Source organism: Vicugna pacos, chromosome 35, assembly GCF_048564905.1.
Source record: "Vicugna pacos chromosome 35, VicPac4, whole genome shotgun sequence".
Lineage (NCBI taxonomy): Eukaryota > Metazoa > Chordata > Mammalia > Artiodactyla > Camelidae > Vicugna > Vicugna pacos.
Genome location: NC_133021.1, coordinates 11,531,636 through 11,550,041, shown reverse-complemented (window position 1 = coordinate 11,550,041; position 18,406 = coordinate 11,531,636). Strand labels below are relative to the sequence as shown.

General features: G+C 46.6%; 1 protein-coding gene across 3 annotated transcripts in view; it reads right to left on the bottom strand.

Annotated features, from left to right (window-relative positions):
- Positions 1–18,406, bottom strand: part of FAM107B (family with sequence similarity 107 member B) — a 187,504-nt gene that overhangs the window by 38,439 nt on the left and 130,659 nt on the right. Inside the window, exon 2 of one of the 3 annotated variants that reach the window (XM_072955000.1) lies at positions 6,752–6,925. The exons of the other annotated variants lie outside the window; for them this stretch is intronic. The gene's annotated coding sequence lies outside the window, so the exon portion shown is untranslated. The remainder of the gene's footprint in view (positions 1–6,751; positions 6,926–18,406) is intronic. 3 annotated transcript variants of the gene reach the window in all.

Genomic DNA, 18,406 nt, shown 5'->3' with positions numbered 1-18,406 from the left:
CTCTAACCACAAGCATCTCTCCTTGCTGGCTGGTTAAAAAAATAAAAATAAAAAATTATCAAAATACATCTGGGGTAAGAGCAGAGTGGTTCAGATGATGGTACCTGATACACACTTACCTTCACAGTTAACCTATTTTTACTTCCTTCTACCAAACTACACAAGCAATTCTGTGAATTCTGCAGACCAAGCAGCACATGCTCCCCTCCAACCATCAGGGCCCACAACTCAGCAGCAACAGGAAAACACCCATTTAGTTCCTGTTGCAACTTTACTTTCTCATCAACAACAATCCAGCCAAAAGGTCCAAAACTGTTACAACGTCATAGACATTCCTGGTGTCACAAGAGGCTTCTACACCACTGTCCTGTTTTTCCAAAACATGTCATTTCTACAAAGGAATGAAAATGGTCACACTTAAAAAAAAACAGGTTGAAAAATTTAAAAACTCTTTCATTAAAATACATATATATTAAGGGTGTAGCAGGCACCCAGCTTCTCAACACTGAGAAAAAAGCAGGGAACACACAACCCCGTCCCTGCTCTCATGAGGCTCACATCCTAAGTAGGGAAGCAGGCACTTAACAAAGGAGGAGTGATGCATTATGCTGGGTTTGTCAGAGGGAGCGCAGGGGACCCTGAGAACATGACCATCGGGAGGAAGGATGAAGTTCAGGCCCAGGGAGAGCCCTCCCAGCCACGTGGAGGTACAGACCTCAGACATAAGTGAGACTGATCAGAAGAAGAGAGGAAAGGCTCAAGACAGCAGCAGACAGAGCATAACCAGAAATGCAGACTCCCCCAGAGCCATTCACCAAAATGGAAGACCCTGAGGACAAACACGCTTGGTGGATCAGAGAAAAACAAGACCACCTTTAGACACAGTGCATTTTCAATGTCCGTAAAACACTCAAGGGAACTTACACCACAAAGGAAGCACTGGACCGAGGCTCTTGAGCTCGGAGTCAATCCAGGCTAGACACAAAGATTTCTGAGCCCCAAATCCACAAATACCTGATGCTGTGGAAACTGTGGGTATCACTCAACAGGGTGACAAAGGTACCCCCAAGGCCTCAAATATAAAAGGGTCGGTAAAGCAGAGGAGACTGAAGGGGAGGACCCAGAAAGAGAATGAGACCAGGGGAGCGCAGGGTGTCAGTAGCTCAGAGATGTGAGAATGTTTCAGAAAGCAAGATGCTTCCAGCAGCAGTCAAACAAAACTGCTGAGAAGTCAAGTGAGAAAGACCACAAGGGAGCACCTTCTGGATTCAGCAACTGGGAGGAGGGCCTCCCTGCAACGCTGGCTTCATGGGTTGGGCCCTTGCAGTCCCTGGGCTCGGCTGGGCCAAGAACTTGGTTTAATGCTTTGCTGTCGCCATCTTGAAATTCTCAACAATGTCTGAACAAAGAGTTCTACATTTTCATTTTGCACTGAGCCCTGCATTTTGTAGCCAATTCTGCCTCTGAGATCAGTTTCAGCAAAGTAGTGAAAATTAAAAAATAATAATAAAATAAAAATGATAAATGCTGGAGAGGATGTGGAGAAAAGGGAACCCTCCTACACTGTTGGTGGGAATGTAGTTTGATACAGCCATTATGGAAAACAGTATGGAGATTCCTTAAAATACTAAAAATAGACTTACCATATGATCTAGCAATCCCACTCCTGGGCATATATCCAGAGGGAACTCTAATTTGAAAAGATACACGCACCCCTAATATTCATAGCAGCACTATTTACGATAACCAAGACATGGAAATGACCGAAATATCCATCGACATAATGGAATATTACTCAGCCATAAAAAGGAATAAAATGTCATTTACAGCAACATGGATGGACCTGGAGATTGTCATACTAAGTGAAGTGAGCCAGAAAGAGAAAGAAAAATACCATATGATAACTCTTATATGCAGAACCTAAAAAAATGACACAAATGGACTTATTTACAAAACAGAAACTCACAGACAGAGAACAAACTTATGGTTACTGGGGGAAAGTGGGTGGGAAGGGATAAATTAGGAGTTTGAGACTGCAGATACAAACTACTATATATAAAATCAATAAACAACAAGTTTCTACTCCATAGCACAGAGAACTATATTCAATACCTTGTAACCTATAATGAAAAAGAATATGAAAAGAAATATACGTACATACATGTATGACTGAAACATTATCCTGTACACCAGAAACTGACACAACAATGTAAACTGATTATACGTAAATTTTAAAAAAGGGGAAAAAAAGACAAAAGAATGTAAAAGAAAAAAATAGAATATGTGACTGGAAATGGACCAACTGAGACATGATGGACAGACTAAGGTGGCCTCCCCAATTTTCGTCTCCCACTGTTCATCCTCCAGTTTAATCCCTTCCCTCTGAGTGTGGCAGGACCTGCGGCTCATCTCTAATAAGGCAAAGGTGATGGGATGGGATAGCACTCCTGGACCCCATCTTGCTGGAGTGTATGTCTCTCTGCCTCCCTCCCTCACCATCCATAAGGATGCTGCCATCAAGTACGTGGAATCCTTTGTGTCACGCAAGGGCAGTGACCTCTAGGAACCGAGGGTGCCAACAACCTCAGGGAGCTTAGAAGCAGAGTCTTCCCCAGCCGAGCCTCAGGTGAGACCACAGCCCTGGTGCACATGTGGACTGCAGCCTGGTGAGACCCCGAAGTACAGCACCCAGACAGGCTGTGCCTGGATTCCTGACCCGCAGAAACTGTGAGATAAGAAATGCGTGTTGTTTTAAGCCACTAAATTTATGATAACTTGCTATGCAGCAGCAGGTGACTCCTACAAGCCACAAAGTAGAACATCCTCTCAAATAGTTTAATCAAAGTTTAAACAAAGGGAAGGAGAGAGAACGTGGCAGCTGAAAGAGGAGGGCCCTGGGGAAGGCCTGGATTTCATGCTGTTCTTTCTGTTTTGTTTTTGCTTTAAGATGGGAGAGATTTGAGCATTCCTAAGTCCCCGAGAAAGAAACACTAGGACAGAGATTGAAATGGAGAGAGGGAGAGGATGGCTGTGGAGAAGCTGGTTCTTAGAAAGTGAGGGGGGATGGATACCTTTTGCACATACACAGAAAGATGAGAAAAGGACCCAGGAGCAAGCAGATTCATCAAGGGGCAGTGTGAAGATGATCCGCTGAGAGTGATGGACAAGCAGGAGGGCTGGGGCTAACTGCGTAATCGGAGATTTAAGAAGTGTTGAGGTAGGGGTGGGTTTAGCTCAGTGGTAGAGCACGTGTTTAACATGCATGAGGTCCTGGGTTCAATCCCCAGTACCTCCACAGAGATAGATAGATAAATGAATAAATAAATAAATACCGAATTACCTCCTCCCCCCAAAAATAAGAAATAAAGTAAAACAATTTTTCTTAAATAAATAAGCAAGTTTCTTCTGTACAGCACGGGGACTATATTCAATATCTTGTAGTAACCTATAATGAAAAAGAATATGAAAGCTAATATATGTATACACATGCATGACTGGGACATTGTGCTGTACACCAGAAATTGACACATCATAAACTGACTATACTTCAATTAAAAAAAAAGGGTTGAGAGAATTGAAAATAGTCATTGTGGAGAGAGAGATTGTCGTTGAAGAAATCACTTCATTTCCAGGCGGAGCTGAAGTTGGGGACCAGAACTTTACAGCAGCATCTGTGTGACCTTCCCTGGCAGCAGCTGGCAGTCCAGGGACAGGTGAGGGGACAGTGGGTGGCCTGCACCTCCAGGGCTGGGATGTGCCAAGACTGCCGGCAGACGGGAGGGAATCTGGTGGATTGATAAGTGCGCAGCTGAAATGCTGGCCAGAGAATTAGAAAGGGGAGGCAGGGCATGATGGGCACGGAGAGTAAAAGCAGGGGCTGAAGTGGACCTAGAAGGACAAAAGTCTGATGACACCTGGAAGGGTCTGTCAGATGAACTGGGAGGATGGAAGGTTCTGGCCAACAAGTGGGACCTCTGAATTTTGGGTCAGTGAGCCAGGCCTGGGCGAGCAGGGCCCTAACCAAACAGAAAAACACGGTAAGCTCACAGATCTCCAGGAGACATGCCGGTTCCTCAACATTCAGGACCCGGGAGGGAAATCACGGGCCCTCTGCCTCCACTCTCACCCGGCCCACAGGTTCCCCACCTTCCCCGGCAACTCAGGGCTGGGCTTCCTAAAGGAGAAGGGGGACTCACCTGCCTCACAGGTGTGTTTTCCAGATTCCCAGGATCCAGGGAAGTGACAGACAGACAGAGCCTCCACCCAGCACCCATCCAGAGGCAGCACAAAACCAGAACGCAGACGCCTGCGCCGAAAATCCCATCAACTAAGCCCATTTTCTCCCAATGTGGTTACCAATAAATAGATATTTCCAAATCATTTTCCTTAGCTGCAGAAAGAAAATTCCTCGATAAGTCAAAGCTTTCTAAAGTTAAGCCAGTATTACTTAACATGACATATGTCTCTCCTGTTGAAAATTTTACTTTTATGTAAATAAATACGAATGCGCACAGGACAGGTTAATAAGGGTAGCCTGTACGTTTTCCTCAAACAGAAAGACACTGCAAATGCACCTAGCAAGAAAAATGGTGTGTGAGTGTGTGTGTGTGGTCTGTTTAGCTGTATCAACATCACTTTGTCACCACTTATCTGTGCACACCTAGGCCAGGCAGGAGTGTGGTGAAGGAGCAGGCAGGAACACAAGTCACTGCCACAGTGGAGATCAGGACCCATGATGAAGGAGAGCATAAAAACCCCTCTCGCCATCAGATAGGTGTTAGCAGAGACTGAAAATGCCGTTTCCATCGTGGACACCAAACAAACCGCCTTTCCTAAACCCCACCAAGGAACAAGCAGCAAGAATAAAACCAAGGTACACAGGGTGTTTTGCTACCGTTTTCTCAAGCTTGTATTTTTTTTTTAAATACCCACAACTGGGGGAAAGTGGAGACCATGAGCAAAACAATCGCAGAGCAAGTGCTATTTTGCTAAAATGAAATACTTCAAAACACCCATCAGTCCTGGGATTTTCACTGGAGAGCCACGTTGTACCGGAAGCGGAGATCCTCAGAGAAAAAGCACAATCTAATCATCAGGACCCCAGACACTGGGAACAGCCTGGATAAAAGAGTGGAGATAAAACTTCCTGAGCCTCAAAAGGTACTTTTAAAAGATGAGCAAAGGGCAAGTCACCCAGAGTTTGACAGATGGTTGGGCATTTGAAGAAATCGTCAGAGAAGAAGGACAGTTTATGGCTGCAAGACAGCCAGCCTCTGAGAAAGCTCTCCCCTGGCAAAGACATGGCTTCCAAAACCACAGCAAGACGTGACTTGTTGTTTAGGCTTGTGTAGGTCTGCTGTTTTGTTGAACTTTCAAGTTCAAGTTCACCTATTTGAAGGACTAGATTATTCAATGACCCAGGGGAAGATCTCCAGGTTTATTCTGACCTCAGATACACACTTTCCTAATTATGGTTTAGTCATTAACATTCACAGTTTTAAAATCATTCTTTAGTAAGATGAAGTGTGCCCAGAAAATCATTCTGCACTAGTCACCTACATGAGGCATAAGCGGACACTGATCTCTTTGGATATGTGCAGGCTCCTCGTTCAAAGCAACAAATAAAAAGGTCACAGTGAGAATGCACCTCCCAAGAGCAGCGCTTTTTTCCAGTGAAAAAGAAAAGCGCCCAGAACAAGAATTTACCCCCCACCCCTCCCCCTCACCAAGAAGTGCTCTTTCTGGAAATCAAAAAAAGTCCGAGTTGAAGTTCAAAGGGAGAGGCTGTAGCAACTTCAGAGAGCAGGGAAGTTTGGATTTCCATCTCTGTGTGCAACTGAATGACCTCATCAGGCACAGAAACAAGAGCAAACAGTGAAAAACAAACTGTTCCAACTCCGGTACCAGTTACCGACCCTCCAGACCAACAAAACACGCTGTCTCGAGCAGCGCGTGTTGACCGCGCAGAAACATCCGCAGAGTCTGCGAGCAAATGCCTCTCATACAAGTTGAATGAAATCCGTGAAGGGAAGCCAACATCTCCCCTATGAATCAGCTCCCTCATTAAGTGGTGGAACCACACACACACATACATTAAATGCACTAGGATCTCTAATAACCTATAACAGAAAAGAATCTAAAAAAGAATAAATATTCATGTACGTGTGTATGTGTGTGTGTGTGTGTGTACCTAAATCACTGTGTTGTACACCTGAAACATGTAAATCAACTATACTCCAATTGAAAAATTAAATTTAAAGAAAATGCACTGGGGTCTCCCCAGGCCTGCATGTCCACGGTCCCCAGCCCAACAGTCACACACTGTGACCATGTTGATTCACCTTTCTAACTACTTATGAACACCCTCCCCAGCTAGAGGGGGTTGAGTTTTAACACTCACTGTAACAACACCCCAATACCTACCGCATACAGGCTTTAACACAAGCAAAATCCGCACTCCTAAGGATCATAATTCAGGACATTAGAGTCCACTCATGAAACATGCTGGCATTTTTTCTATTTAGGGGGAAGTGTTTAAGACAGTGGGGGAAAATAAAAACACAACCCAGGGAAGAAGGGCCTTGAGTTCCCTAGTCCTGACTCTGTCCCATTACCGGAGTGACCTCTGACTCTAAACCAAAGAAGTCTCCTTCCAGTTTAAGATGGTTGGTATTAAATCAGTAGAATTAGCAAATCTAGAGCAAGGCAAAGAGTGTGAAAGGACAGCTGTAGCGGCAGGTAGGAGACGTACCAGCACGCCAACCGCAGCTCCGGTGCAGAGTCCGCTGGGAGTCCGCCCAGAGCCCGCCCACGCCGGGCACCCGGAGACGCAGGCTCTCGCAGGGATGTGGCCCCGTTTCACTCAGCGGCCGGCGGGGGAAGCACCGGAGAGACAGCAGGGAGGCTCCATGGAAAACCCTGTGAACTGTTTACAAACATGCTGTGTGGCTCTGGCGTTCCTTCCAAGAGTATCACTGGGGACATGTGACACTTAGAACAAACAGCCAGCCCCAGGAGTTCACCTGCTTTTCCAGCTCCTTCTTTCCTAATCTACCCCTCCCAAAACAGGGAAACCCTGCACAGCTCTCTACGTGACAAGCGTCACAAGACCTGGGAGATGCTTAGGGGTTCAGCTCTGCTCTGCCTGTAAACAACAGACTGAACCAAGAAGGTTTAGAACACACACCCACACGTACACACAGTTCACAAAACAGTACTGATCTGTAATACGGACAAACATTTCCTACTGTATTTTATGTTTCAAAATGCTGGCTGTGACTCACAGTATGAAAAACAGCTAGAGCCATCCAAAGATGAATGTGCCAACAAAATGTAGCTGATACACACAACGGAATATGACTTAGTCTTAAAGGAAGGAATGAAATCCTACCACATGCTACAACACGGATGAACCGTGAAGACCTCACGTTAAGCGGAACAGGCCCAGTCACGAGGAGACGAACCCTGTGTGACCCACTTACACAGAGGACCCGGAGCAGTCCTTCTCATAGGGATAGAAGGTGGGAGGGTGGTTGCCAGGGGCTGGGGGAGGGGAGAAAAGGGAGTTAGTGTTCACCGGTACAGAGTCTCCGTCCGGGAACACGAGAAAGTCCTGGAGGTGGATGGTGATGATGGTTGCCCAACAATGCGAAAGCTCTGGACGCCACTGAACTGTGCACTTCAAAATGGTTAAATTGGTAAATTTTATATTATATATATTTTATCACAGTTAAAAAAAAAAGACCAGAACAAAAATAAAACCCCCTGAGTTAGAAAGCAGTTAGAAGTTCCCCTGAAAGATGAAGGCTTCCTGTACTATGTGATACTGGTGAAGTCAGCGCAACTGGGAAGCAATCTGTCACCTACAGCCTCAGCGTCAGGCAGCGGAAAATGAACATATTGGTCCCTGTCCCCAGTTCCGGGCCTAGAACTCCTGAAAAAGAGTAATGGGGGCATCTCCTCCTCTAGTATTTGGTCTTTGATCCCATCCCTGGCACAGAGTTCTTCAAACCTTAGAAACCCCGAAGTGGTAAGCGCACCAGGAGCATCTTTTGTTCTAATGAGGTGACTCTGGGTGGCTCTGACATGGGGGTGGTGGTCACCAGAGAGACCAGGCCAAGACTAGAAGCTTGGAATTTTCAGCCTCATCCACACTTCTCTAGAGAGGGCAGAGGGGCTGGAAATGGGCTTAGTTACTGACCAGGCCTATGTGAGGAAGCCCCATAAAAATCCCCAAAGTATGGGGCTCAGAGCACTTCCGGGCTGGGGAATACATCCGCACATGGGGTGGATGACACACCCAAGTCCACGGGGACAGAAGCCCCTGTGCTCAGGACCCTCCCAGGCCCCTGCCCCTTACCCGTGTCATTTCCTCTGGCTGTTCTTCTGTGTCCTTAATCATAGCCTCATAAGAACTGGTACACAGAAGTGTCTCCCTGAGCCCTGTAAGCTGGCCTAGCAAACAGCTGAATCCTAGGGGGAAGAGGTCCTGGGAACCTCTGATTTGTAGCCGAGCTGGACGGAAGCTGTGGGATAACCTGGGGACCTACTACTTGATATTGGCTCTGCAGAGGGGAGGGGGAAGGCCCAGGGGACTGAGCCCCAGGCAGACAGCACCAGGACTGAGCTGTCAGACACCCGCTGGTGTCACAGAGAACTGCCTGGTCGGGGGGGTCTCCAAATATCTGGTGCCAGAGTGTTCTGAGTGGGGCAGCGGCGTGAGAACGGAGCAACAGAGAAGGGAAGACTGGGCGCTTTTTTCCCTAAAACGATTAGAATCCTAACAGCGTGCTCAGCCTGCACCACTGAGCCTTAGTTTCCTCCAACTATAAAACAGACAGAAGAATGTTTACTACAAAATTAAAGAAAGCTGTAATGCTCAGAAAACACCTGTGGATGAAAACGCTGAAACACTATGAAAATTCAATTAAGAGAAATGACCAGATCACTGAATACAGAAAGGGAGTTTGTAGCAGGTTAAATCTGCCCAACGTACGTTGCGATCAGTAATGTGTCACTTCTGTTAAAAACTAGGAAACTGAAGAAATTAAAACACTGATTTCAAGCAGTAGATCAAAATAAAAATAAGCATGTGAGGCTTTTTTTTTTTTACCAAAAAATTGTTCCTTTCACTTCAAAGCAACAGTGATTGCTATTACAGTGCTTGCCCTTGCCTTTTAAAAGGTTACGATCTGAGGATTTCAGCTCTCAAGACGGTAGGAAGGGGTGGGGGGCTTATTTTTTCAACTTAATCTCAGATCCAGTTTCCCTAACTGCACTTTAAACTTAGATCTGCACTTACACCGTGACAACACACATCCGCAGTGGGAATTCTGGTTAAGGAGGCCCAAGGTTTTTTACCACAAATGTGAATAAATGTACTTACTTATAATCCAGTTTTCTGTTCACAGACAACTCCAGCATGAAAGTCATTTTTTCTCCAAACAAACACTGTCAGGCAATTAACATTTCTGCGGCTGCGGCAGGCCAGGAAACACAGCGAGTTATACCCAGCACGAGCAGAAGCACTGTCACTACCACCACCTAAGAACGGCTCCTTTCCCCAGTTCTTCCCAGCTGAACTCGGACCTGAGGTTGACACCTATTTTTATGTTTAAAGAGAGCCTCATGGGCTCTGAGTCTCTAGGCTCAGAGCAAGTCCATAGAAACACAAAGCTTTCTTCCCATAAGCAAAATGCTACCGACTTCACTCACAACAGAATGAACAGCTACGTTGTCCAACACCCTTGTTAACTCAAAGGATGGGCCTGGCCTCCCTAACAAGATGTAATCTCCCTGAGGGTAAGTGTCCTGCATACCCACCTGTGCCCAGGACGCTGGTTCTTACACTAGGAGTTTAACGAACATCGGTGAATTAATACATTCCACCAACTCAAGCCATTTTTCCTCTCCCTTCACTTTGCCAAACCCCTTTGAGTAATTTTCTCAATGTCAGACACAGAGGGAAGGAAAAATCTAGAATAAACAAGTTCCTTCTCTCTGACAGATACAAGTTCCTTTGGAGATTCTGGAATAACAGCCTGGTCTTATAAATATGACCAGTCTTCACTGGGAGGAAAAAAAAATCCATCTCAGATTTGACAAGGGATGGGATCTCACGGACTGTTTACCTTCTGTCCTTGCTATAAATATAGCATCCCTCCTTTCTGATCTCTCCCCACAGGAAGCAACTAGGGGCCATTGATAAGGGAAGAAAAAACACAAAGTGCACCTCAGTCACTGGAAAGAAGAATTTACTTAGGAATTGTTGTTGAGTAAAAGAAAACCACAGCTATTTCAGAAGAGATTAAAATGAGGGGGAAAGAGGCAGAAGAGAAACACACACATCTTGCCTGACAAATCACTGCTGGTAGCAAAACTGCAGGGGTAGGAGCACACGTTAAGCCCAAGGATGCGGTGGTTTAATTCACCTGCAATTGACCACTATCTTACGTGCCTTTTTCAATCAGACTCTCCATAAAGTACGGAATTTTTTCATTCAAACGCATGCTGGAAATGAGAGCCTCATTCACAAGTTTCATTTTAAGACTTTACCAAAATAATAACAAAGCAAAAAACAAACAAACCCACATTCACTTCCTATAAATTTTATAGGCCTCTCAGAAAAGACCCCTACCCTCACTGTCCTGCTCCGTTTCAAATACATGGAAAAGACGCACTCATTATACTATGCATTAAGCTCCTCTGATTTTCTAGGGGAAAAGATATTCCCTAAATTGCTTATAAAAATAGTTACCAATTTTGAAAACTAACTGATTAGAACATAAGCTTCTCAAATGCAGGTTCACCTACTTAAGCATCTCTTGAAAACACTCCCACAACTAGTATGAATCTCTGAACACAGGACGGGACTAAGTTACTGAGGGAAAACACTCAAATCCTTTGGAAACAGCAACGCTTCAGAAATTGTTGTTAAGAAATTTAATAATTCAGATGCAAGTTAGCTGGTTCCCTTTAACAGTCCTATTTATTTTAAAGCCTACAAAGTAACCAAAATCTTGCAATTGGAATAAACCAGATAAAACCAGTCAAAGAAAGTCACTTTGAAGTTGTACTTGATTACTTACAAGTTCCTACCTCCCTACCCAGCTGGCAACTACCCTGAAATTGCTTCCTTGGGTTTATCTGCCAAAGAAATGGAAACTCTACCTAAGTGAATAAAGACTTTTCCTGCCAGTTGCATCACCCAAGCGAAAACACACAAGGTAAGAATTTCAAAGCCAAGTTGGCTACTCAGTACCTCTCATTAGGAGACCAGAGGCGGATAAAATCGCTCTGTCATTCTCTAGTTCTGCCCAAAGAAGATTCAGGGCACCTCAAAATAAAAGTCATACATGCAAAGAGATGAACAGAATTTAAAAGTTAAGGCCACGCTACAGAAGAAACAGCCAAAGTGGGATACATTAGGGCTAATACAATTTCCAGATCTGAGCGTTACATATGGTTTTGAGCTTCCTAGTGGCCAAGACCAAAAAAAAAAGTTATATACTTGTCATTGGGGGAAAATTGGCATTTCGTCTTTTGTCTCAAGAAAGAATAAAAAATACAACAGAATGGTCTCAAAGAAGTTCCCCACTTGGACCTCAGATAAAGAACAATGGGCAACCGTGTGGCTAATATCCTATAAAATAAAAGTGAGCTGAACACATGGCTATTTTCTGTTAAAAAAGACAAATCAAAACCTGTTTAAGGCCAAAGGCATAGGATTCTGCCTGGCCTTTCACTCATTTTAATTCACTGAAAGGAAATGCTAATCTATTTGGCTTCCCAAGATCCTGACTTCATGCTAAGATGGAACCTAAAATCATGTATTCTACAGAATGTTCTTTCCAAATAGGTCCTCTGCTGCCTTATTGAGAAGACAGGATGCTTAGTTATTCTGGGTGACTAAAAGCTAGCAATCTCTTATCTTGTGTCGCTCTGGAAGTGGAAGAGGCCAGCTCACCCACCTGATGACACCTGGGGTCCCAGCAGAGGCTGCAACAAGGCAGTGAGTGTCTCTGTGCTGGAAACACCGGTTCCTGGGTGAGGGCAGGCGGGAGGCAGGCGAGAAACCCAGTAAGCAGGCGAGGTGTCTGCAACACGCCTGGGGAAGTGTCAGGGGGACAAGGATGCAGGGTAGGGGGGTGCAGGTCGGGGGCTGACTTTGCAAAGGGTGATGGAAGGGCCTTAGTATCTGGCATGTGCTTTCCAGAGAGCGGCTCTGGAAAGCCCCTCCAGCCCCAGGCAAGCGAGAGCTGGCTTGTTTAGGAAAAACAAAAAAGAGGCCATGTGGCTGGAACACACGAAAGAGGGAAGTGCCTAGAAACTAGGTCAGGGAGGCGGCAGGGCGAGGCCAACTTCTCATCCACTCCCTCACTTGAAAGAGCAGCTGCGTCAGGTATCAGAGCCCCATGCCACCAAACACGGTGGAAATCAACTGGCCTGTAAGATGCCTAACACCCCACCCACCCACCCCCAACAACCCGAAAGCCATCGGGAGGTCCCAGGGGACGTCTAACTTGGGCCTCAGCCGCAGAGGCCCACACCTGCAACAGTTTTGAAATCAAAGCCCAGTTGCCGTAAGGAGATACATTGTAGTTGAGGCTGGTTGCTTAAAATTGGTGGGATGCTGGCTCGGGCTGACGGCTTTCCATGTGGGCATCCCGTGGACGCAGTCTTGGTGACAGCACCTGAAACTCCAGGTACATTAGAATAAAACTCTGTCTTCAGCCAGAGAGCGTATTGTCAACATCCTGTTTGCTGAAAGTTACCCAAGGGATCCGGGTTCTCCGGGCACTCCCGATTACAAATACTCTTCCTTGTCAACCCCAGAAATGCATGCACAGTTCTCAGATAATTCCCTCAGATCACAATGAGAGAACAGATGGTGACCACACCTCTAGGAGACAGATAACAGTTCCCCTAAAAACAGCACCTGAGCATTGAGGTTTACGTTATTATCAACACCCACATTCTTCGACACTGATCTGAGCACTGACTGCACTATACGCAGGCAGGCTGCCGGGGCACCAGCTGCGTTACTGTAAAACTCTGTGAGTGTGCAGTGTCATCCCCATGTTACTGATCAAGCTAGTAAACTGCAGACCCAGAAGGTGGGCCCAGGTGGTGTGATTCAGAGCCTAACAATTCACACTGCTTCTCTATTAGAGAAACTGGACAGAGAAAACTTACATACTTGACCCAAGCTACCCAGCCAGAGAGGAGAGGACATACCCTTTTCCTTTTAGCTAATAAATAGTCAGGACTCTTCAGGGAGATGTATGTAACCTAGAACTAAACAGACCCCAGGGAAAGTATCTGCTGTTCGTTAATGACAAGCGACATGAAATGCAGACCCATGTACGGACCACGAAACTCGGAAAACGGGGTGCGAGCTCACCTCCCTGGGCAGCCACCCACGCACCCACCGGCTGTCCTTTTCCATTTGCATACTCTTTCATCTGGGGCAGATCACCAGTGCGTGGCACAGCACTCCCCCTTTGTTTTCTTTTCTTTTAAAAGGGGTCACAGAAGTCATGGTCTGACACACCACCCCACCCAAATTATAAAGACAGGCTGGGTGGGGTTGCAGGAAGAAGATGAGGCTTGGCCTGACCAATCTGCACGTTTACTTGCCAACATCAGCTGCCAGGAAGGATGGGGAGACATTCACAGTGGAAGCATTTAACCAACAGAAGCAAAGAAAGGAAAACACACAAGATCATCCACCTGCTGGAGGGTCTTCTGTACTTCGACGCGGCTGGGACCCTCTGCAGGGAATCACAAGGCTAATGCTTCTCGAGAACCAGGGCCTGGGGACACAGTATCAAGTACAGGAAAATGTTTCCCCCTAAAAGGATCCGTTGTGTTATTTGTGTGTGTGTGTGTGTGTGCGCGCATGTGCGTTTCAAGGCAAGTCCTCAGGAGGGAGGGTTCTGAGCTCAGGAAAGGTGGGAAGAAAATGATACAGTGACAGAAGTAAACAATGCTTTCAAAAGGACTCCAAGCAAGTAAACAATGCTTTCAAAAGGACTTCGAGCTACTCCTGCAGCTCTCAGATGCGGACCCGCGCTGACTCTCAAAGAAGAGGCCCGGCTCTCTCCAGGCACCTTAGGAACTTTATGAAGTAACACTCAGGGTCTGAATCCAGCATCCCTGTCCAACCCAGGACAGCAGCCTTACTCAGGAAGAAGCTCTGACCCTCAGGAGGACGAGAAGAGGGTGACAAGGTTCTGCCCTCGCAGTTTCCACTTAGAGATGGAAAAACACAGTCCATGATCACATAACCACAGAGAAACCTGCAGGTGCGGAAGTTCCTCCTGGCGAGGTGCAGCTGAGGCCTCTCTCCGCCCAGGGCACTCAGGCCCTCTGAGCCTTTCACCCCATTTCATCACAAACGAAGCCATCTCAGAGCACAAGATCCTGTGTGACGCTGGTATCCAAACCAAAGACTTGTCAACTCTTCCTTTGGGGAATGAAGCTCTTACCAGGAGGCACAGAGGGACCCATGCCAAACAGATCCAGAAACACAGGGGTGTGTTATCAACAGCGTCCTGGGCCCTGCTCACCCCATCCCACCTCCCTCCCCTCCATCATGCCCCAATCCCCAGCCAGGCAAGTAAGACTTTCCAAAACCCTTCTCATCAGGCTGACAAGTAAAAGGAGGCACAGCATCCTTGTCCTCCCCCTCCTCTCCTCCTCTTTCCTTTTCCCACCAGTCCCTGCCACTAAGGTGTCCCTTAGGTGGGGCTACTGCAGCCCAGGGAGCCCCAGGGACAGAGCAGGGTCTCCCAAGCGGCTCCAGGCAAAGTGGTGCAATGACAGCTGTGCCACCACAGCTGCACTGCGGCATCCGCAGTCCACAGCATCAGCGGACAGCCGCCAATACAGTCATCGGAAGCAACCCGAGAGAGAAAAGAACGCCCAAACACATAATGCAGAATATTCTCAGGGTCCAGTAAGTAGACAAGGAGACCACAGCCAAGCTGCCTCAGTGAGGCAGGTTAAAAGCCTTGGGCTCACGAGAATCTCAAGTCACACACACTTTTGATCAGGGCTTTAGTCACGTGCACAACAAACACTCATCAGCAACCGAGGACACGTGTACTCAGGCTGACGATGTGACTGATCAAGCAGACCAGGTCACTCCGGGTGTGGATGACGGCTCTCCTGACAGTTACCCTGGACCAAGAAGACGCGTCCCAAGCTCCCCCATGACAAATCAGGCGGTACCAGGTGGGCTGCTCCCCTCCCCACATGCTGACGCTGGGTCCCTCCCGCCTGGGGAGTCTCATCCGGCTGCCCTCACTCAGCAATCCATTCCTGCACTTACAGGAGCTGGTGAACCAACAAATGAACGGGGTGAGAACCTTTCTTTCACATTAGCATCCTTGTGGGCTCATGGTGATGGGTGACCCACTGGCCTGATTCCCTCCTCTGCTGACCCACAGCCTCCGTCTCGCTTCTCCTCGCAGCCTCCCTATTGCACTTCCATCCTGGGCCACCGAAAACCTGCCCTCCTGACAGATCATGTCTTTGTCTCTAAGACCCCTGCCTGCGTATAGATCCTAAACCTCTGTTCACCTGGCCCACTGCTATGGGGGCTCAGTGTTTGCATCTCTCCGAGATTCACTGTTGGAGCCTTAACTCCTCATGTGTCTGGAGGCAGGGCCTTTGGGAGGTGATGAGGTCATGAGGGGGGAGGCCGTGTGAACGGGATTAGTGCCCTGATAAGAAAAGACACAAGAGAGGATCTCCGTCCGCCATGTGGGGGTGCAGCAGGACAGCCGTCTGCAAACCAGGAAGAGGGCCCTGGCTCTTTAGACACTAAATCTGCCAGCACTTTGATCATGGGCTCCCAGCCTCCAGAACTGTGAGAAAGAAATGTCTGTTGTTAAGCCCCCGAGTCTCTGGTGTTTGTTACAGCACCTCAGCCGGCTCTCAGCCATATCCACACCCTTAAGCCCCGTGGTCTCTGGTCCTCTCTCCAGTTAGGCTCCAGAGCTCCAGCTCTGGCCCTCCATCCTCAGCTCCCAGCCCGTCCCTCCAATCAACCAGGGCTCACACAAGGGGCTCAGCACATCTGGTGTAGACGCCCATGAGGGTGGGAGGGGCGAAGAAGGAATAATTCCTTTAGTGAGGAATAATAAAGTTCAATAATAACAACAATAATAATAAGGAAGAGTAAGAGGAAAGGAGGAAGGAAGGAAAGCAGAAAGCGTGCAGTAACAGGCACAGCCGCGGGAAGGACAAGCTCGCATTCTCTGCAGTGAGCCGTCCCTCCCTATCCACAGGGGGTTGGGTTCCAGGACTCCTGGGACACCAAAGCCCACAGGTGTTTAAGTCCCCTACATAAAGTGGTGTAGTACTTGCATATAAATCAAATCTTCCCGTGTGCTTTAAATCACCTCTAGATTACTCATATACCTAATACAACGTGAATGCTATGTAAATAGTTGTACATACAATGGAAGTGTTACATAAATAATTATGGCACCTAACGAAGTCAAGGTTTGCGTTTCAGAACTTTCTGGAAAAAATAGTTTTTAATATTTTCAACCAGAAGTTGGTTAAATCCACAGATGTGGAACCTGCAGATACAGAGGGCTGACTGTATCTGAGTTGTGTGTGACCTTGGATGAACTACTGCCAGTCTCTAGGCCCCAGAGTCCTCCTCAGTGAAGTACAGCCAGTTAGAGTCATCTAGGACCAGCATCATATGACCAGCCTCAAAACATGATGCACAGAAAGCATTTACCCCACATATAAAAACACCCAGGTGTTGGTGATTGTTATTCTGGGATGAGTTCTAGTTCCAATTCTTCCAATAATTAGCTGTGTGGTCTTGGTCAAGCTAGTTAACACATCTGAGTGTTGGTTTATTCATCAAAAAAAAAAGAGTCTACATTAGAGATCTCTTGATCTCCAAGGCTTCCCCAAGCTCAATCCCTCTGTGACAATTCAGGACAGTTTACAATTTCAAATTTTTTTAGGTTCCTTAAAGGTCCCACCTTTATGACTTATTGGTCACAGCCACAATTTGTTTGTCTGGTCACTGGCACAACTCCTTAATCATGAGACTGTGCCTGTGGGGATCCTAGAACCAGCTTTATGAAGGTCCTTTTCACAATGTGGTTTCCAGGAGCACATTCTGGCAAAAGGAAGGCTTGCCCATGACAGGAAGAATCAATATATTTCCATCCCAAGGGCCTTGAAATGTTGGGACTGTCCCCAAGTCAGACTGCTACTGTAACATGTCCCAGTGTCCCCTGGCAGTGATGGAGCACACACAAATTAAATTCATTTGCTATAACCCCCCTCCTTTAAAAGGAACTCCCAATTACTTCCTGCTGGAAACGTGGCAATAATCTATCCTTTCCGATCTTAACAATGAAGTCGCAAGTTGCCAGCAGAGGTCCATTTCTCTGATATCTCGGCAGAAGAGAAACCCAGCTATTTCAGATTTATCATTCTCCTCCTGTTCATTTAAACTCATCAATGACTTACTTATTCTTTTATAAGGGAAGATGGGGCATAAATTCCCTTATGTGTCAGGAAATTTTAAACAATTGTTGACAAAGATAATCTATCATAGTCTACACCACCACATGGAATTCTGACTCATAAACAAACCCATGGTGTGATCTCTTAGTTTAGGTGGTGGACAGGCACCCAAGTTAGTAAATACCAACAGAATTTAACACTGCTACAAAACAAGACTTACAATAAAATGAACCCAGAGCAGTATATTCATAAAAGACTGTGTGCACGGTAATTAGCTCTAATGATTGGAAGTATCTGCTATGCTTGGATAAAGCCAAGCCAGTTATTGCTTCTCCATTAATCCTCTAGCTGTCCCCAAGTAGAAGCACCTTGGCTCATTTAAACCTCATCTTGCACTCACTAACACGCTCATTAAGACAGAAGAATTGACAACCTCTAATGAAATAATCAATTCAGGCAACAGTCCTCAGTGGATGCTAACAGAACTGGGAGAAAGGCTGGTTCATTATGAAAGGATCAAGCTGCCACCACATGAGCCCAATGAGCAACTACAGTATCACTACAGGGGAGACAATCAGACAGTCCTGAGATTATGGGACACAAAGAGTGCACCACCACCAACTAATCTTGCCCCTAAAAGCTGAACATAAACCTATGAAAATGAACAGAAACCTCATTTAAAATGGAATCAGGAGGCCAAAAGGGGGTATTCTCATGTCCTATCACTCTGTGTCAACTGCTTCTCCAACAGGAAGAAGGTAACCACTTTACCACCCTGCAGGAGGAAGGGAGGAGAGACTGTCGCATCTCAGCCAAGGAAAAGCCACTGCACTTTGAACTCCCAGTTTCCTCCAATGGACTGTTTATAACAGCCCTTCCCAACCCCCTTCTCCCCTATAAA